Source organism: Gopherus flavomarginatus, chromosome 4 (genome assembly GCF_025201925.1).
Source record: "Gopherus flavomarginatus isolate rGopFla2 chromosome 4, rGopFla2.mat.asm, whole genome shotgun sequence".
In the NCBI taxonomy this organism is placed as follows: Eukaryota; Metazoa; Chordata; order Testudines; family Testudinidae; genus Gopherus; species Gopherus flavomarginatus.
This window is the reverse complement of record NC_066620.1, coordinates 41,823,073-41,844,813: the sequence shown is the minus strand read 5'-3', so window position 1 is coordinate 41,844,813 and position 21,741 is coordinate 41,823,073.

Genomic DNA, 21,741 nt, shown 5'->3' with positions numbered 1-21,741 from the left:
ACATACTACTAACATTTCCACCAGTGTTCAAAGGTAAGGTATGTGTACTAGTGTAGGATAGGAATGTGTGTTTGTTTTCATTGAACGCTGTCTGACTTGTCATGGGTTGGCATATTTCTTTCCCCCCTTATGTGAAGGGAATCGGCTTCCAGGGATTGATGGTTGCTGCTACCCAATGCTAGCAGGTGCCAAGCCCTTAAAGGCTATGTCAAAGCTTTTCCAAGCACTGAAAGAAGACTGGCATGCCCTTGGGGAGAAATGATGGTCCAGTGGTTAGGGCGCTAGCCTAGGACTTGGGAGCTCTGGATTTGTGTCCCTATTCTACCATAGATTTCAGCCTGAAAATGTGTGACTTTGGGCAAGTCTCTATGTCTCAGTTCTGCATCTGGAAAATAGGAATAATAGCACTTTTCTACCTCTCAGGGGTATTGTGAGGATAAATACAGTAAAGATTATTTAGATTCTACTGGAATGGGAGCCATATAAATACCTTAGAATTGTGGGTGCTGGAGGGTCTACCCTATGGACCCTACTGTGCGGACAAGTGCACCAATGGATTAACTACCAATTGCATCTCAAACACGGGGATCAATTACACCAAGGCTATAGGTTTAACCCCTGTAATGCAATACTTTGGATGTAAGTGTTGCTTGCTATATATCCTGGCATGCATATTGGTTGAGCAACGAAAGTGAGCATTAATGTGCCGTGCACTACCAGTGTGGAGTTATGGAATTGCCAGCATGGCATAGCAGTGGAAAAATGCTTGCTGTCATGGCAGGGTTGTCGTCAGTGCATGGCAGTGGTTTCTCACATGCATCCTGCTTCATGCACTGCCTCACACTAGTCAGGAAGGAGTTCATCTTGAAAGTGAAGATTGTTTTCATAACAACCAGAAATATCTGCAGCCCCTTCCGCCTGCCCTGAGTTGCACATACGCATTTCCAAGAGCTTCAGACAAAGAACCAACTGCCCTGCCAGCAGATGCAGATGAAGATGGTGAAGTGGTGGAATTGAATGATTCATATGCTGGGTAGCCAGGTAATATTTTTAACAATGCTGCTTCACGCAGACCCAAGAAGACAGCAAATCTGAACTTTGCCCACTCGTAAGGATATTGTGTGACATCTTTCCTTCTGGAGCTATGTGATATCTCAGATTTAGTCACTGGGATGATACTTACATTACTCAGGTGATACTACTGTTCTGATTCTTGTGAGGAGCGGCCATCATCTCTATGATCCAGTAGTATGAGCAAGTTTATTATATTGTATAAGTAGAGCAGCACTATAGTCAAACTAGCTCACCAAAATCTCCTTCACATCTACTCTTTCCGTTCTCTTATGGCAGTAAACAGTTACGGGCATTAGCCCAGCCACTGAATATCAAATGATCCTAGCTGTTCTACTTGGCTAAGCTGAAGACTGGGAGACTGACTTCTAGAACTGGACAATGTAACATGGAGACAGAGCTGCTGCCTTTGACCTGGGAAGATGTAGGCTTAGAAAAAGTATTCAGGTTTATTTATTTATCAACACTTTTCAATGCTACCATAGTATAGATCAAATTCCTAAAAGAATGTATCAAACAAGCTGAGAAATACTATGATGGAACAGTCTCTTTATGGGCAAAGCAGAGCCATCAGAGATTTAACTAATAGGTACTTCCCATATAATTAGTGTTTACTTTGTTAATGAATCATCAAGATTTAAATTACCACACTCATTTCGATTCAGCACAGTATGCTGGACAGTTAGAGCGTGTACTATATGAACTATTAACATATCTTTCTGAATTCTTTTATGACCCGTGTGTGTGTGTGTGTGTGTGTGTGTGTGTGTGTAAAACTTTATAACACGTTGATGTAATATATTTTTTAAGTATTTTTATTTCTTAAGCCTCTAACTAGCTGACTACAATATGAAATTTGGTATAGGGAACATCTTTGACAACACCTATCTAGATTGTTGTCCTCTTGTTTAATGTAAATATACTCAAAACCACACTAAAAATATATATTTTAAAGCTTTGCTCTCATTTAATGTTAATGCCACAAGTGAACACTACTAAGGAGGTAGCATTGTGTTTTTTGGTTTTCATCTCTCTTTAAGGAGAAAAATAGTCTAGTTGAAAATTACATAATTATGTTTCTTTTACCTAAGGCAAGTTCTGCCAGTGAACCATCATCAAAGGTTCGCATTTAAGCAGGAAACTAGCATTTCTGGCTGGAAAGAAAGACAGCATTATCTCTAGTTTGTTTACTTTAAGCTGTAAGAGTAAAACTTTAGCACGAACATGGGAGTTTGCCTGTGCATGGCTCAGGAAGAGTGGCCAAGCAAGAGATGAAGTGTATGTTAGATATGGGTGTGCATATCTTCATGCCTGGCTTAGAAGATTTAATATACATCATGGAGCAAAGCTGTGAGATGTTATCTCAATGCCAATACATCAGCATGTTTTCCTTGGCTGAAAATTGGCCATCTTTTCTGAATTCCAAGTCAGTTATCAGAATAGGAGACCCAAAACTATCTCTCAGAGGGGGGGGGGGGGGGGGGAGAGAGAGAAAGCACATAATTGGTTAGAGAGGGTATGTTGGAATGCATTTTGTGCTGAACTGAGGTAGAATGCTGTTACAGTACAGTACTTTCCTTTGGGAATTTCCTGTGGAACAACATTGACCAGATAATTAACTAAATAGATATTAGTGAGAGAGAGAGAGAATACAAGGGATATTTATCCTTAACTTAAACAGGTCCAATAATATCTGGAAGAGCTAATCATATTACTGTATGTATAACTACTGCAATCAACAGGTTAAAACCTTGTTACTGGAGCCATCTGGAAAATAAATTCTCTCTCAAGGAAATTGCTGCTCCACTCTGCATGCTGTTACAAGTTAAGTTTGTATAAAGCAAAGGGTGAAGAGACTTGAAAGATTATCTTGCCATGAACATTTGAAATACACATGATTTCATCACAGGCACTTTCAGAGTTGAAGTAAAACATATAGAACAGTGATTCTCAAACTTTTCTACTGGTGATCCCTTTCACATAGCAAGCCTCTGAGTGTTCCCCCCACTCCTATCAAGTACAATGCTTTTTTAGATATTTAAATTTATTTTTTAGATATATAAATGCTAGAGGCAAAGTGGGGTTTGGGGTGGAGGCTGATAGCTCGTGACCCCCCCATGTAAGAACTTTGTGACCCCCCGAAGGATCCCAACCTCCAGTTTGAGAGCCCCTGATATGGAAGGTTATAGACATTAAATATTACTAGACATTCCCAAATAATTTACTGTTGTATTGTTTAAGAAAGTACAGTTCTGTCTTCATGTGTATTGGGGACCTGATCCAAATTCTGCTGAAGTTGATGGAAAAAGTCACATTGCCTTCAAAGGGCTTTGGAGCAAGCCTTCTATGTAAATTGCATATTGCATTGGTCTATGAGGAAGATTGGACAGCAGAATATGTTTTGCCAGGTTTATAACCCACTTGAAAACTGGGTTCTAGAATTAGATGCCAAAAATCATAGCACGTCAGGGTTGAAAGAGACCTCAGGAAGTCATCTAATCTAACCCCCTGCTCAAAGCAGGACCAATCCCCAGACAGATTTTTGCCCCAAATCACCCTCTCAAGGATTGAACTCACAACCCTGGGTTCAGTAGGCCAGGGCTGAGCTATCCCTCCTCCCTTCTGAGGGCTGTTTAGGTTTAGCAAAAAGTGAGAGATGGATTTGTGTTTTTTCAAAATGTTAATTCCCTAGTTCCTAGAAGCCAGGCAAGCATTATCTTCCAACATGAATCTTTGGTGACAGGCTTCCTTTTAGTTAGAAAGACTTTGTTATATTTCCTTTGAAAAACAATAGTTGAAATTAAGGGAAAGGGAGTATAACTAACATTAATAGGATGAAATTAAGAAAGGGAAAACTTATGTTGAATATCAGGAAAAACATCCTGACAGCGAGATCTATTAGACAACTGAATAGTCTCTCAAAGGAAGTGCAGGAAGCCACATTGCTTGAGACATTTTAACACTACGCTGGACAATGCACAAGAAAGTATATCATAAGAACTAATCTGGCAGAGACAAAGGAAAAAGGCTAGCTGGCCAAAGAGACCCTTTCTATCTCTGATTTCTAGAGAAGTTAAAAAGTAGCAGCGGCTTAGTGAAGCTTTAAAACACCACCGGGATCTTCAAACCAGGTGCTCTGTTCTGGTATGTACATAGATATGATACAGATTCTATTGAACATGTACAGTTTTTAGGCACTGACAATCACATCTGTAGGTTCTAGACCAAAATGTAAAGCTACCAAGGCAAATTCCCTGAGATAATAAGGCAAACTGTAAAGAGAAATTTGGGAAATTTAATCCCTGTAACTTTGAAAATGGCCTTAATGTGGATATAACTCAAAAGAATATTGGAGCCATCAATCCTTACCTGTACAGCTCATTCATGCTAACAGACCATGTCCCCACTGCCTGTGGTCGTGTTAAAACCTAACTGTGGGAGAGAATGGGCCAAATTCTGATCCACCAGCATAAATGGTGAGATCAGACTTTAGCCCAGGGCATCTACTGCATAAACATACTTATCTGGTTATTAGTGCTGTAGTTACCAAAATGTAATGTGCATGCATCGATCTGGCACTAACAAATCCATTGCAATTCTTCAGACAACTATAGCTTGGTGCTAGAGTTTCAGTTTTACTGGGACATTGGCTTGAAGTTCACAGTTGCCTGGCTTTTTTTGTTTTTTGTTTTTGTTTTTTATTGGTTGTGCATTTGATGGGTGGATATGTGTGATAAATCCTATTAAATATGAAGTGAATTCCTTTCTTTAAGAAACCTCCCTTAAAATTATGCAATTAAAATATTTTCATTAACACAAAATATGCATTTTGAGAAACATCTTTTTCCTCCAGACTTATTTACAGTCATTAAGGTTTGTTCTTTAAGGGTTCTTATTTACAGTTCATCAAAATTGTTCCTAGCATCTTTTAAATACCGTTTGCCAGAAATAAAGCATATGTTTAGCACTCAGGAAACGCTTTAGAAGATTAAAAATCACAGTGTGAAGAGGAAAATGATACTCTAAACCTCCCCTGCACTCAGACAAGCAGACAGCCACATCATGTGTAGCTGCATCAGACTTTAGGAACTGCTTGCACAAACTATGGAAACGTCTGGCAAGATAAAATGTACCCTGGGCTGGAAGAAAATGAGTCAGTGGTCACATGATGTTCCATGGCCAGAACTTTAAAACAAACTTTCAGAAACTCATTCAACATATGTTGATGAACACACAGATGAAAGCATGTATTGTACAGATGGGAATTCCAGTGTCTTGCTCAGGGACTTTAGAACTTATGAAAGAAAGCATTTACAGTGTAATTTGTAGGACAAACATAAAAAAAAACACCTTCTTCAGACTGGTATAGTAGTTATGAAAGCCTTGTTTTCCCGAACATACTGAAGTATTCACACATACACATATGGTATTCAAGCTTAACTCATCTGTCCCTTGATGCATTCTTCATCACTGAAAGAGAAAAACAAAACAGAAGAAAATGGAAAAGACTGCTGCTGAAAGAAAAGCTCCATTTTATTCAGTCTTATGCATGAAAAAGAAAAGAATGATCGAGATCTTTCTCCAGGTTAGTTCTCACATGCCTTGTGGATTTGAACCCCACTAGGAATGTTTTACAGACTACAAGTATCAGTGGGGTAGCCGTGTTAGTCTGGATCTGTAAAAGCAGCAAAGAATCCCGTGGCACCTTATAGATTAACAGACATTTTGGTGCATGAGCTTTCGTGGGTGAATACCCACTTTGTCAGATACATGTTAGCTAACTCAGGTTGGAATAGCAGCGAAGACATGGCAACTTGGTTTTTAACTCAGACTAACACCTTGAGTTAAAGCCTATAGGGGAGGCTGAGTTTAGCTAACCCAGGTTAAGAATGCACTTATTTTTTTGCAATGTAGACCTACTCTAAGGCCCTGTTATGCTCTGCTCTGGCAGAATAAATAGGCTGTAGTGCTACTGAGAATGAGGGCCACCAAATTTAATATTACAGTTAACGTTGTTTTATTTAGCAACTATTATCCCACCTCTTCCAAGTAACATCACAAGAGGAACATTTGCACACTTCAACTCCCATTGTGAGTTTATTAGTTGACTTGTGCATGTATTTTAAAAAACATGTGAGTAGCTTTAGTTTTAAAATCAGCAATACATTTTATATTGGGCAAACTTCAAACTGAAATAAGGGAAGTTACTCAGAGATGAAGTTGGCCTAGTCTTGAAAATATTAATCTTGGTCAATCTACTGAAGTTTGTTCTTAATCCTTGTTCGGGCAAAACTCTCGTTGGTTCAGTCTGCATAGAACTGAGTAAAATAATTAAAAATAATGAGGGTCTCCTTATGCTGTGTCTGATTAAAATGGCATTAACTTTCATTTTTTGACCCTTTGCTAATTGACCACATTGGCAATGTGAGATTTCTTGGCTGGTTGCATAGATATTAATGTGTTGGGGTTTATAATTATATTGTACATTACTTTTGCTATAACATCCAGCCTGTACACTGGAATACTTGAAGACTGTGGTTTTCAATGAGGTGCAGCTGTTCTTACAAAGATATGATTTTCATTGCCATCTCTTTTCTGTCTGTAATAAGATTCTCCTGCAACTTCCCAGGCCGTTAACAATAGGCTGAGGTCTAAAGATTCAGCCTAGCACTTTGATCCAAGATGCATATTTGATCTGTTTGTCAATGATATCAAGAAAGAGAAAATAAATCTACAGTACTACAGTCTGCTTTGACACTAGCATCCTGTCAGTAGGTTTGAACTGGCTGAGAGGCCTTAAGATAAATGCCGCAGGAGCCCCCAAAACTTGGCGAGCCACATTTCTACTTTTGTCCTTATGTGTATGATGTTTGAGGGGCAGTGATATAGTAGTAGATAATGATAGGTGGGTTGAGATAAGCAGTTGGCATGGTGATTGGATGAGCATTTCATGTAGCCATTTTATAATTGCTAGCTATTGAGCAGAAAGTACAGAAGGGAATTATTGAACAACTGATCTTTGCAAATGTTAGACTGTCCCCACACAGGCCCAGATTCAGCAGGTTACTTAAGCACATGCCTAACTTTAAGCAAGTGAGTGGTCCTATTCCCTCTGATGGGACCAATTCCATGCTTAAGTACCTTGCTGAACTGGGGCCTCAACGGGTGCATCTGCACAGCATTTGGGAGTGAGCCTCTCAGCCTGATATCCTGGAGCTAGCGGGGTCATGCTGGTGCTCTCAAAATAGCTGTGTAGTAAGCACTTTGAGGTTGCGACTTGGACTGGAGCTCTGGCTCTGAAGCCAAATGAGAGGGGTGGGCTTTGGAGCCCATGCTCTAGACCAAGCCACAGCTTCAAAGTGCTGTCTATACAGTTGTTTTTAGAACATTAGTCCTTCTCACTCCAATCTATCAGCCTAGGCTAGGAGGCTTGTTCCAAAATGTTGTGTACACAAACCCAGTTTGAGTGTCAAACTCAATCCTTGCACCTGCGTTTGCAGAGGCATGAAGCCTAATCCAAAGTCTGTTGACATTAATGGAAAGACTCCCCATAGACGTCAGTAGGCTTTGGATCAAGTCCTGAGAGCAGGACAGAAGCAACATTCTCAGCTTGGGAGGAGGGGTGTCCCATGGCACACACCAATCCGTATACTTGTCTCAGGGGTCAACAGTATCAGTCATCAGAGGATGTTAAATTCAGGTGGCCTTAGGCATATCTTGTGCTTGTCACAACACAGAGTCAAGAGACTGCAGTTCTATTCCTGGTTCTACTAAAGATTTTTTGGATTTACTTCATGATTTTTGTATCCTTTGCTTTTTTTTCCTTTGGGAAGGGACGGGGAGGAAATAGTTGTAATATGTTTTAAATGGTATTGTTTAGAAACTGGCATTATTTCTAATGTGTGAAAATGTGGTTAGATGTATTGGGGTAAATTTCCCAAATTCTCTTTAAAAATGTGTGCACAAAATTCACCACTTTTGTCTGCATATGCAAAATGCCACAGATGTATAAAATCTACTATTTACATTGCACTTTCCTGAAAGTGACTTTGAAAAATTGGTCCATCCGTATTTCTTTAAAAAATCCTACCTCAGTTTAAAAAGAGGGGTGGGAGGAAAGCAGCTCTCAGAGGATGCATTACATTTTAAGAGCACCCCTGCAAGATAGTGGCTTTTATTTTATAACTATACCCTTAGAATACTAAGATTTACACCCCTCATTAATGTAATTTATAAGACAAGATGACAAGAGTTTTAAAAGGTCTGCAGCCCATGCAGTCAGCAACATCCATGCAGTTCAGGTTTGACCAACCTGATCTTGTCAAGTCAAGAAAACAAAAATCAATCAATAAATAGCAGGAGTGAGAGTACTTAAAATGAAAAAAGAGAGTTCATTTCCTGGTAAGGGAGAGGGGCCAGGCAAGCTTCTGCCATTTTGCATTGCAGAGAAAATACTACTAGGAAGTGAATTCTTGGTATTATTTCCTATTGAAACACTCTGAGAATTCTCCCTCTTGGTCTTTTATGGTAGTTTGATGAGAAACATGATAGGAAATGTTTGGAAATGGCTTGTTCAGAGAGAGATCCAGGTCAAAGCAAGCCTGACCCTGCTATGTGCCCGAGAGTCACATTTCCATCTTGCTACCGCCAATAAGAACCCACACAGGTATTAACTTTCATTTTTAAGTGACCTTCTATGCTTAGTGCTACTACTTCGAATATAATTAGTCAACATAATCACACATTTTCCACTTTTTTACTGAGAAGCAGAGTATCAAAAGCATAAGCCTAAGCCTGAGCAAGAAACTGGAGCATGAGGGTTCTGGATTCCTTTCCTGGGTCTGCCATTGACTTTCTGGGTGGCCTTGAGCAAGAACTGACAGACACATTTTTAAAAAAATGGTCTCTAATTTGAGTGTTTTAGAAAGCTAGTGCCTGATTCTCGGAGCATCCGTAGCTCCCAATAACATCATTACGTTTTCAAATGAGTCCATTAATTTTGGTTAGCTTTGCTTTTGGGGACCCAGTTGGAGACGCCTAAGGTGGGATTTTCAAAAGTACTTGGTATTAGCCTAACTCTCCTCCCACTGAATTTCACCATTGACATAATTAAGAGCAGAGTCAATGACCAATCCTGAGTACCTTTGAAAATCCAACTTTACTGTGAAGGACCAGATTTTCAGCCTGACATAATACAACAAGATTGTCAATAAAATGAATGCCCAAAACTCAGGGGTTGGGGGTTGTGCACACATCCCTTTCTGCCTTTTGCTTCCTTTTCACACATGGATAAAATGAAGAAAATAGAGAATGGTGGGGGTGGGGGCAGGTGTTAAAAAATGAAACCTCAGTATTTCATAGATTGGTTTGCCATCAAAAAACATTTGACCAAAATGAAAGATTTCCTCAAAAAATTAATTTAAGTGGAACACTATTCTTCATTTTAAAAGTTTTGATGAAACTATTTTGACCAGTTCTACTATCTACAGTGAATATTATCTGTTGTCCTCTAATGGATAGAGTGACACCTGCTCAACTATTTGCTGTCATCTCTCCAGCTTGTGGCTAGCCCACAAAGACTATATAAACCACATTACTGCTGAGAGGTGGTAAGGATTCTCCTTTTGCTGAAGCAGCAAACATGGTTTGGGAGCTAAACCACTAGTTCGAGTTCTAGTCTTCGTACTATATGTATGCTTAGGCTAACAGACATAACGTATGTATATTAATGTGGCTGATGACATGAGCTAGTTGTTTTCATATTCCTTCATCATTCACTCTTCCCATCCAACAAAGCTTTAGTTCGTACCAGCGTTTATTAAGCAAAAGCTTATTTAGGGTCTTTATTGAAATTTGTTCAACCAACGAAGTAAATCCTTTTAGTAACCAAACAAATTTAGCTTCAGATGAAAGCAGAAGTAGTTTATAAAGAGGTCAGGATATTCAATTAGTGGACAGAGACAATCCCATGTGACAAAGATGATGTCCACGCTTTGAGCAGGTGAATATGATTCCTAGCTCAAGGAGATGCACCTGTGCTAGCTTTCATCAAGCTAGTATCCTAAAGTTAGAATGTAGCAGTGGGAGGCCCCTCAGTATGTGCCTGTTTGATACCGTTGGCATGTACAAGTAGTGGCTAGCACCTCCCACTGTTGGAGCTGTCACAGCTAGCACACTAGCTCAATGAGAGCTAACATGGGTATATCTCTTCAAGCTGGGAATCACATGCCCACCTTGAAGTGTAGACATACCCTTGGGTAATCAGTGACACTGCTCAAATAGCAAATTCCTACTATCACTTCGAGTGATAGAATATGCAGTACGAACAGCAGTTCTGCAAACAGAAGAAGAAAGGACTATATTTGTTAATTACCTTGTTTGCGATGAATAGTAGTTTGACTACCTCTACGAGGGATTCATTAGAGTGCTAGAAAATTAGACTATACAGGTGGAAGTTTGAGCGTAAGTAATACTACCCTATGGCACTTCTTCATCACTATTCATCCAAGGATCTCTAAGGGTTGGACCTTGAACACAAAATGTGTGCAATATTCTGGGATGCTCCTGAGAGTCTTGTCTGACTAATCACTAATTTCTGAATCATTCTGACTGCGTAGGTACTTAGTCACTGCCACGGTGTTGCATGTGTCCACAGTGTGAAGTGGCAAACAGGCTGGGGAAGAATCAAGGTGGGGAAGGAGAAGTAGTAGAGGGGAAAGCTATGAATATAAAGCAGGTGTAAAAGGGCAAGGAATGCAGAGCAGTATAATCAAGGGTGAGATACAGTGAGGAATAATGCAAAGAACCATTTTCACTACTTAGACATGTTGCTGGATTCTAAATGAACTGTCAGCACTTTGATGAAAAAAAAAACCCATTGTGGGCAGCATACTGAAAACCTTTGGTCAGCATGCGACAGAGGTCAAGACAGGAACTAAGATGTTAGCTTGTATTTTTTTTTAAAAAGTAAGAGAAAATTATGCAGCAAATATCATAATTCTATTATATGAATCAATGGTGAGCCTTCAACCAAACACACTTTTCAGTTCTGGTGACTGCCTGTCAAAGAATATAGGAGAACTAGAAAAGGTCGAGAGGTAGGCAACACAAATGGATAGAGCCATGGAACAGCTTTCAAAGAAGGAGAAATTTTAAAATGGGATGAATTAAGAGGCAACACAAGAGAGAGATGTAAAATAATGAATGGCACAGAGATGGTGAAATCAGGCACTCTTACTAAGCACGATAATTATTGGTCTTCCTAATCCAGCCACTAACTTCTTGAGGCTGGAAGGAAACTTTCTCCAGAAAGGTATCACTTCACACTTGTCTGTTATGGGGAGGTTTATGTCTTTCTCTGAAGTACCTGGAACTTCTCACTTTCGTAGATTGTCTGAGGGATCAGGTCTCTGATGCAGTCCTGCAATTCCTAGATTCCTATAACCTTATAAAAGTTCTTACCTGGATCAGGATTCTCATTTTCACACAAACTTTCCTTATCCTTGTGCTGTTTCCATCTCCTCTTTCACAACAAGGAGATAAAATAATAAAATAAAATAATGTCCCATCAGTTTCATAAGTGTGTCATCTTTGGGTGCACTGTAACCCAGAGTACCGTTTAAGCCACTAGACACTTTCACTTTCTTGTCATTCATTTCAAGCGTGTGAATGTGTATGTATTTGCTGACTACACTTCTGTTAATAGTAACATAGGCTGGGTTTTCCAGCTACAGTAACATAGGCTGGGTTTTGCAGCTCTTTACAATCCTCCTGTCCTCCAGGGTGAATTCCATTGAATAAAAATGATTGTTTATGGTAGGAACCCCAACTGAAATCAGGACCACATTGTGCTAGGAGCTGCACAGAGTAGTAGATAGTCTCTGCTCTGAAGACCTGACCATTTAAATAGATATAAGATGAGGAGAGACTTGATAATAGTCTTCATATGTTAAGAGTTGTTATAAAAAGGATGGTGATCAATCGTTCTCTGTGTCCACTGAAGGTAGTACAAGAAGTAATGAGCTTAATCTGCAGCAAGGGAGATTTTAGATTAGCTATTAGGAAACCTTTCCAGCTACTTAAGTTTTAGTTAAGCTCTGGAAAAAGCTTCCAAGGGAGGTTGTGGAATCCCCATCAAAGTTGGTTTTTAAGAACAAATTGGATAACGCCTGTCAGGAATGGTCTAAGTTCACTCAGTGCAGGGGGCTGGGCTCAATGACTTCTTGAGGTCCCTTCCAATCCTACATTTCTGTGATTCTGTGTGACAGAGTTATAACAGAGTTCCTGTTATAAACAACCCCCGTACCCCCTCAAAAACCCCTTTCTACTAGCAAGAGAGGAGGGATTTTTTAAAAGGACCCATCTGTACGGAAACATCTACACTAAATAACTTTGTATCCATCCACTCTGAACATTTTCAGAGCCCAAATCTCATCCAAAATGCCACGTTCTCTGGATGAGAATTTTAGGAAAGTGAATCCTATTCACTGTGAAATTCTAAACAGCCTTTCCTCACCTCTAATACTTTCATCTATTGAAACGACCATCAAAAACACAGAAAATACATTTCAGAATTTAATAATAATAATTGAATGGTTTTCAGAGTGGTAGCTGTGTTAATCTGTGTCAGCAAAAACAACGAGGAGTCCTTGTGGCACCTTAGAGACTAACCAATTTATTTGGGCATAAGCTTTCATGGGCTAAAACCCACTTCATCAGATGCATGGAGTGGAAAATACAAAGGCAGGTATAAATCTACAGCACATGAAAAAATGGGAGTTGCCTTACCATGTGGGGAGTCCTTGCTAATGAGCCAATTCAATTAAGGTGGAAGTGGGCTATTCACAACAGCTAACAAGAAGGGGGTCAATACTAATGAGGCCAATGTAATAAATGTAAAAAAACCCCACAGTATCAAAACAACATAGAAATGCTTTCATAACACTTGTGAACTGGGTCTGCATTTCACCATTGTTATAAGTGAATAAATGTCTGAAAGGACAGGACAGCATTCATTAGATGAGCACAATATCACCTCTCCTCAAACGCCAACGTCAGGAGGGAAGTTTACTCTCAACACACATGGTATGAGAAAGTTACCGACACTGCAGAATAAACTGAACACACTCAAGGACATTGGCAGGCTTTTGTCAATTACATGAAGTCTCCAGCAGCTCCTCAAATGGCTAGTTACTGAGTGCTGAACCTCAAAAGGTTCAGAGAGACTGTTCAGTTTGGATACGCATCCAAAAATTATACTGCTTAATCAAAACCTATCCAAGCCTCTTTGGTCTGGAAATAAGGCTGGAAATGTTGCAAGATCTTATGAGATTTCCAGTGCTCACTTCTTGCTGCCAGCATAAGGACCCCGTGAGAACCGTCTCTCACAATATTGTATGTTGGTACTGAGGCTTCTGCTTTTGGCTGAAACAAAAATCAGTTAACCAAACTTTTTGAACCTCAGAAGAGGACTGGGTTTGGTTCAAAGCCCATCCCTAATAATTACATGGGGCAGATAAACCATACACCCTTATGCAATGAGTTATGTATACAATTAGTTTCTTGCAAGACTATAAAGCCACGTCCCCCCCAGCCCTTTTTTTTGAGAGAGGGGATTTAAATTCAATACAGTTTTGTTTCAAAATCCAGCTTGGATGGAAATTTTGTTCACTCATAAATGTAGTTGTAACTAACTTTACCACTACAAAACTGGTTTATGGAGTAAGTGTATAATTATTTCTGCTTTCTTCCCCTCCCCATCACACATGCAACTTTTTGTGTGATCATCATATTTTAGACTACAATGTATATTTTTTCAATTAAAACTTTAGTAAAGAGAGACACTTTGGAGAAGTCTTTGTCATGCATTAGGAAAGTAAAGACCGCTTGCTCTGACGACTGACTGACTTTGGTAGGAAAAAGAATTATAAGAAAGAAAGATAAAAACTGGCAGAAGAAAAACAACTGAAAAGAAATACAGCTCCAGATTCTGATGTCAGTGACACAGATGACTGTTTTGTCTTTTGAGAGTTCAGATGAAGTGTTAGGGCATGAAATCTTTTAGACTCCTCTCCTGTGACACCTCATGATTGGACTCAAGCATTTCAAGTGATTGGAACTTAATGAATGAACTGTGAACTGAAGTGTTGCTCTCAGATGTATGTGACAGCTGGCTGCAGTAACTCAAACAGTTGCTAAAGACCTGATGATGGCCAGTGATGTTCGTCTGTGTTCTGAACACATGAATGCACGTTTGTAATTCAAAAAGTGTTGATTCCTGCACTGACTAAAAATAGGAGGAAACATAAATCACTGAGGCTAACTGATTTATGCTTAAAGGTATGCAGTGTTATTGTAGCCATGTCAGTCCCAGGATATTAGAGAGACAAGGTGGGTGAGGTAATATCTTCTTGGCCCAACTTCTGTTGGTGAGACAGATAAGCTTTTGAGCTACACAGAGCTCTGGAAAAGGTACTAAATATGTCACAGCTAAATACAAGATCGAACTAATTAGCATAAGTAGTTAGCATATATTCTAAGGACCCTTCTAGGTGAAGTGGGGACATTAACACCCCTGTAGTGATAGGCCAAAAAAGGGGGTTATGGCAGTTTAGCTATAGGATAGGGAATTTGAAGCCAATGCAAAATTAACTGGTAGTGGAGGCTCCACCGAGCGAATCAAAATACACAAATATTTAATACACCACAAAACCATTCGTGCAAAAGACAGTGTAATAAAAATACTTGGATGCTAATATCTAATCTGTATTAAATTGATTCACCTAAATTTGGGTGATTGCTGATTACGCAAGATATGTATCTTATGACTTTATCCAAACTAATCCTAACAAATGGAGTGCATTCTAGTTTAAATAGAATTAATGGATAAGAACCTCAAGCCCCACCCTGGCCCCTTTATGCCAGGTAAAAGAGCCAAAGTAATGTAAAGGTGTCCAAAAATCTCCTGTTCTGGCCGGGGAGGATTTTCCCCTGGTTCAGGTGCTAACTTCTAAGGACCCCCTCACAAGCTCTGGTGTAGTAGCCCAAGGACATTATGGGGAAGCCCAGGGAGGCTACTGTGACTTAGACACCCTTCTCCCTTCCCTTCTCCTGCAGGCTGTCTAACTTATGCCAGGGATTTCTCCAGCCCGCTCAGGAGGGTACAGAGATGGCTTTAAAGTTGCCTCAACTCCACTTCACCTGGGCAACCAGTTGTGTGTTGCGCTTCTTAGAGGTGCTGCACAGAATCACCTTATGCACCCTTAGGCACAGCATATTCAACCCTCTCCTTCTCCCCCTTCCCCCACCCCGCCTACAGCTGACCTTTGTTTTTTCCATAAAATATGAAACTTTTAACCCACTTTTAACTTTTAGGTGCTGCTAGAATGCCAGCGCCCTGGACATGTGCCTTCTGTGCCTAATTGGAAATCTGGCCCTGCATAGAATCATATCCAATGACTATGAAAAAGTCAATGGAAAGATTCTCCTTGATCTCCACTGACATTGGATTGAGATGCTAGTATCCTGGATGATGAAATCAGAACTTTTGCACTGAAAGAAATATTCTAGGCTTTTGAATTTCCAGCACCTACCATACGGTCTGTCCCACTCTGCTTTTCCCCCTGGCTTCGCCCCGCACTGTGCAACTCACATAGGTAAGGGCAGCCTTTATTTCCAAATACTGTCACTCCTAAGAAAGTGTTGCACTAGCTAGTCTAGACAGCATGCAAAATGTGGCCCGTGTGTATGAATTTGCCATCCTTCATGTCTGTTTCAATGTCATAGGCAATTTAAAACTATGGAAAAGACCTTGCCCAGACATTATCACAATAAAAGACATTTATGTGCATATCAAAATGACATAAAATGAAACTATTATTTCTCTCTGAAGTACATTTTCCCCGGGAAAGCACATCAAAGCACAAAGGTACCATTCCCTCATGCCATTTCCTTCAATAACAAAGGACGGGATGGCCCAAGATATTATGCTGCTTCTGGTCAAAACCAATATACATAAAATGATGTTAATCCGCTCTGAATCTTGGTAGAAGATTTTCACAATGAAATTATTTTTAATCTCTGAGAAAGGGAACAGAGATCAGAAATGCAAATACAGAATATGATACGGGTAAGATTAGTCTCTAGCTAATGTACCTGACTAATCACAGAATCAGCAGAAACAAATGACTAAGTTTCCTGATTTGGCCTCTATGGTATGGGCCAATCCTGCTCATGTGAGAAGCTGGTGAGGGAGCCATTTGGTACCTAGGAAGGATTGGCAGCTTGATTCCCAGTAATAATTGTTGTATTTATTTAAATCCATTGGGAATGGGAGGATGTTGCATTTTTCTTGAAAAAAATCAGTACTTATGCTTCAGGACTTCATCCCATCTCTGTAAGATAGAGCCAAAGAGAGCACCAGATACAACAGTCCTTAGACTTTGGGGAAGTTCAGAAATGGATCAGAATCCAGATCTGAACAGCATGGCTCGTTCCCATGTTCATGAAACCTTCTATCACTGACTCTAAATAAAATCAAAATGGACTCTGGTACATTAGCAGTTATGGCAGAATTGGGCTCATAATTACTCATCTGAGCAGTTCCATAGAAGTCAATGAGATCACTCACATGAGTAATGACTACTTATGTGAAGAAGGATGGCGGAATCAGTCTCTTGTAGATAAGTAAATCTCTTTAAAGCCATGTGACATATGTCAGACTGAGTATTTTGAGCTGTATTTCCATATTGTTTCATCCATGAAGTGCTTACAAATGAGTCTTGTGCATGCATTTCACTATACTATACTGATACGCAAATTAATTTTGATTGAGCTGTTTTTATCTCACTGATATGATTTTTTAACTCTAACCAACATATTGTGTGAGAGAGCGAAAGGAAAAGTGCCTAGTAGTGCTGAGCAAACTTAAAGAAATATGAGGTTCAGAGGTTCAGTTCAAATAACCCTTCCCCCACGTTTGAATGCTTGAACCATTTTAGACCTCAGGACAGTTACTCAGCTTATGTAAATGTTCCATTGTTTGTAATGGAGCTACCTCAAACATAGGCAGAGTTGGGGAGGGGGGCAAAGGAGGGTGTTGCATCGGGGCAGGCAGCCTGAGTGTGCAATGCAATGAGTTCTGTAAAGGGGACAGGAGACGTGTCACGTGTTGCTCCCATTTTGTGCTCCTGCAAGTCTAACACTAGCCCTGGAGACCCCATTAAAATGGGGTTGTGACCCACTGTGGGGTCTGTCCCACAGTCTGAGAACCACTGGTCGAACCAATAGAAGGCTGAGGGGAGATGTGATTACTCTCTATAAATACATCAGGGGGATAAATACTAGGGAGGGAGAGGAGTTATTTAAGTTAAGCATAAATGTGGACCCCAGAACAAATACATATAAACTGACCATCAACAAGTTGAAATTAGGTGAAGGTTTCTAACCATCAGAGGAGTGAAGTTTTGGAGCAGCCTCTCAAGAGGAGCAGAGGGGGCAAAAAACCTAACTGGCTTCAAGCCTCAGCTTGATAAGCTGATGGAGGAAATGGTACGACAGGACTGCCTATAATGGCATGTGGCCCATTGGTGACTGCCAGTAGCAAAAATTCCCAACAGCTGGAGACTGGACACTAGATGGGGAGGGCTCTGAGTTACCTCATAGAATTCTTTCCCAGCTATTGGCCTGGTGGGTCTTGCCCACTTGCTCAGGGTCTAACTGATCACCATATTTGGGATCAGAAAGAAATTTTTCCCCGGGTCAGATTGGAAGAGACCATGGAGGAGTTTCACCTTCTTCTGCAGCATGGGGTATGGAGTCACTTGCAGATTTAAACTAGTGTAAATGGTGGATTCTCTGTAACCTGAAGTATTTAAATCATGATTTGAGGACTTTGGTAGCTCAGCCAGAAGTTAGGGTTCTATTGCAAGAGTCAGTGGGTGAGGTTCTGTGGCCTGCAGTGTGCAGTAGGTCAGACTAGATGATCATGATGGTCCCTTCTGGCTTTAGTAAGAGTATCTGAGTAAGAATATACGTTACAGTTTTAAACCTAACCAGTGTCCCTCAAGTGACTTGCCACAAGATGTCAGAATATATTATTAGAGCTGAGTGGGTCAAATATTTATTTAATTTTCTTTCTTGATATAGGAATTAGAGTGTGCTTCTGGCATATACTTCTAAGTTGTTATCTGCAAAGACACTAGAGTTTTCAGTTGCCTAAGTAGCACCTGGAATCATAGCTAAAGTTGCCCCAATGGGCAGGCATAGAATTTGTCCCACTTCCATGCGCAACCCCATTGGTCTGACTGGAGCCTCCCCTCCAAAGATAGAAATCAAACCATGTCTGTGACCCCAAATTATACCAGCTGAGGGATATGTTCCCCCAGATACATTTCAGGAGACACCAAAAGTTAATATTTGATAAGAATCTACCTCTCATGTATGTAAAAGGAAAGGGTGACTGATTTAACTATAATCTATGACAGTGGTTCCCAAACTTGGTTTGTGGCTTGTTCAGGGTAAGCCCCTGGCAGGCTGAGAGATGCTTTGTTTACCTGAGCATCCACAGGTATAAATATATGGAGGTATAGCTATATCTCATGGAACTCAAAGGGACCCTGAAAGGTCATTGAGTCCAGCTCCCTGCCTTCACTAGCAGGACCAAGTACTGGTTTTGCCCCAGATGCCTAAGTGGCCCCCTTCAAAGATTGAACTCACAAAACTGGGCTTAGCAGGCCAATGCTCAGACCACTGCGCTATCCCTCCCCTGCTCACAGCTCTCACTGGCCATGGTTCGTGGTTCCCAGCCAATGGGTGCTGCGGGAAGCGGCGCAGGCTGAGCCACCCATTCCCGCAGTTCCCATTGGCTGGCAACGGTGAACCACAGCCACCGGGAGCAGCGAGTGGCCATACCTACGGATGCTTAGGTAAACAAAGCATCTCACGGCCCACCAGGGGCTTACCCAGAACAAGCCGTGAACCAAGTTTGGGAACCTCAATCCATGAGAAACTGGAATGGCAAAGTCTGGAGTATTCTTTATTTTCTCCATTTTAACAATAAGATACTCATCTTGACATAATGAGGCTTGGCAGCACATACTTCTCTAATGGCATTCGGGAATGGTTTCAAAATACTAAAAATGTTTCTTTATGGTCCTTTGGGTAGGATGAACAGTCATTCTCTTCCCTGGTTTCATTTTCCATGAAGTACTAGCTCATCAAAAACATTCATGTAATCCATAGGTAGATTTACATTCAGGGTCGGAGAAGTGGAATGTTTTTATTTTAGGCTGAATTCAGGCAAGAGTCTAACAAGCTTTTGTATGATGACTAAAGTAGGTGAAAAACATTCCTAAAAATCTGTGTCTGTATTGTCACCTGGTAAATGTCTTTTCTGGAAGGGAAGGCCTAAATGAGTGGCCTAGTATGTTTTCTTTTACTGTCAGTAAGGTTAAAGACACTGCTTGCATTTGTGATTCATATCAGTGAAGAATTTGTTAAGAATTACAGTCAATGAAACCAAATGTCAGCTGGTAAATGGTGCAATCTGACAGAATGTGTCTGAAGACAGATTACATCAGAATAGGCAATGAACTGGGTTTCATTGATGGCTAATTTAAAGAAAAAAAAAACCAGCTGAGGCAGAAGTCAGCACAAGCCCATCTCCAAGTGTCAGGGTGTGGTATCACAGTCCTTTTCTAATCCCTGGTGCCCCCCACAAGCTGCCAGCTAACCACGGAGGGGTCTTGAGGAGTCTGGTCCTCTGGCCAAGTCACACACTCCAAATGAACCCTTCCAGGGTATTAGAGACCAATAAATATATAGTCTATTTGCCCTCGCTAGCATCTTCAGCCCTTTAAAATCAGCCCTTAATTTGGGCTCCCAATTAAGCCCTGTCCCCTTCTTTGGGTTTACACCACTTTACCAGTGGTTGGTGGGAAAACCCAGGCCCATCCACTAGCCCAGGGATCCCACACACAGTAGCCACATACTATCAAATTTAATCTTTTGCTGCCTCTTTCCAGCAGGCCCTTTTATCTCCAGCCCTATCTCAGGGCCACCATCCTAAGGTCCTTCTCCCTCTGCAATCTGTGTAAATTCTGTTCACCATAAACTGTGGCTACTTGTCAGTCTCGCTTAGCCAGCAAGGAGCACCCTTCTTTACTCCTCTGGTTTCCATCAGGAACTGACCTGCTAAACCTCTGCAGCTCCTTTTATCTGAGCCTACTGGGCTCTGATTGGCTGCTTCTGGGTGACCTCTCTAGGTGGGCCTGGCGGACCCACTTTCACTACTCTTTTCTTGTCACTTCACTGCTTCCTAGGGCAGGATGCAGTAGGACCATGGGGCCTCCTGTAGCAAAGGCCAAGTGCACCCCATCACAGCCTTACAGGTGAGTAATTCAGAGCCCAACTCCAAAGAGGAGAGCTGGGGAGACTCTTGGTTAAGGAAAGAGTGAGGAACTAATACAGCTATAGGATGGAAATGATTTCTTCTTATTACACAGCTCAGTGGTTAAGGTATTTCAGAAATTGAAATGATTACCATGTTCACACTGAGGTCCGAAGGTGAAGGACATTTGAATGACTGCACAAGGCACAAAGCTGTGTGAAAATAGGCACTTACTGATTTTAATGTGCCTCTTGGTTGGCAGTTTATTCTCTGTCTTTGTTTCAGTTTCTATTGATCCAGGCTAATTTTCCTGCAGGAGAGCAAGGCATTTTCTCCAAGTTTTCTCATCTTGGAATGGCAAAGAATGTGTTATGGATGCTGTGTCTGGAATCACATAGTGCTATGAGCGTGGCATTCACTGGTTGTTAGTATCACTATGTGTCTCATCCACAAGTTCACATTCAGAACTGGTATTATTTTTTATATTACTCTTTGTACCAATATGAATTCACTTGGGTTTTTTTCCCCAATACTGCTACAAGATTTCTGAGAATGTGGAGACTATGTTAGTGTAACGTTTCATTGTGTAAAATCAGGCTCACCATTGTGGATGTGTAATCTCTGCTGCAGGCCTTGAACCTGATTTTTCCCTACCTTGCAGCTGGTATAGTCATGTATATCTGCACAAGGGGGGTGTAAAAGACAAACAAATTAGAGTGGTTTTACTCCCCCTCTTCACTCAGGCTCCAATACAGCAAAACATTTAAGTTCTGTCAGTGACAATCTGTATCCCTAGACACCTTTTTCATAGGATTATGATAAATTTTGTACAAAGTATGTTTTGAGAGGTATCATTTGAAAACTCATAATTTACTGACCATTATTGTCCTGGTAAAATGTATGGCAACATTATATGTAAAGTTATAAGATTCTATTGTATGATATTATTAAGATGTTCCAAGTCTGGGGAGCAGTCACAAACATGTTCCCCAGAGACAAAAAAACTAGCTGATACTGGGATGCTCAGGAAAACTAAGCCAAATTAACTAAAGGTGTGAGATCGGTAAACAAGACAAGGAAAAGATCCAGTGCCTGTTTCAGTTTGATTTCATGGAGACCAATACAGAAATCAGAGTGGGGTGAGTGATACTTTAGAATTCTAATTTTGCTTTTGTATTTTCTGGAGTGTGTAAACCCAACACAAAAGAGGTTAATATGTAGGTACCTTTCATGGATAATGATCTAAAATGCTTTGATACTGCCTCCAGCTTTTTTGGTGATGG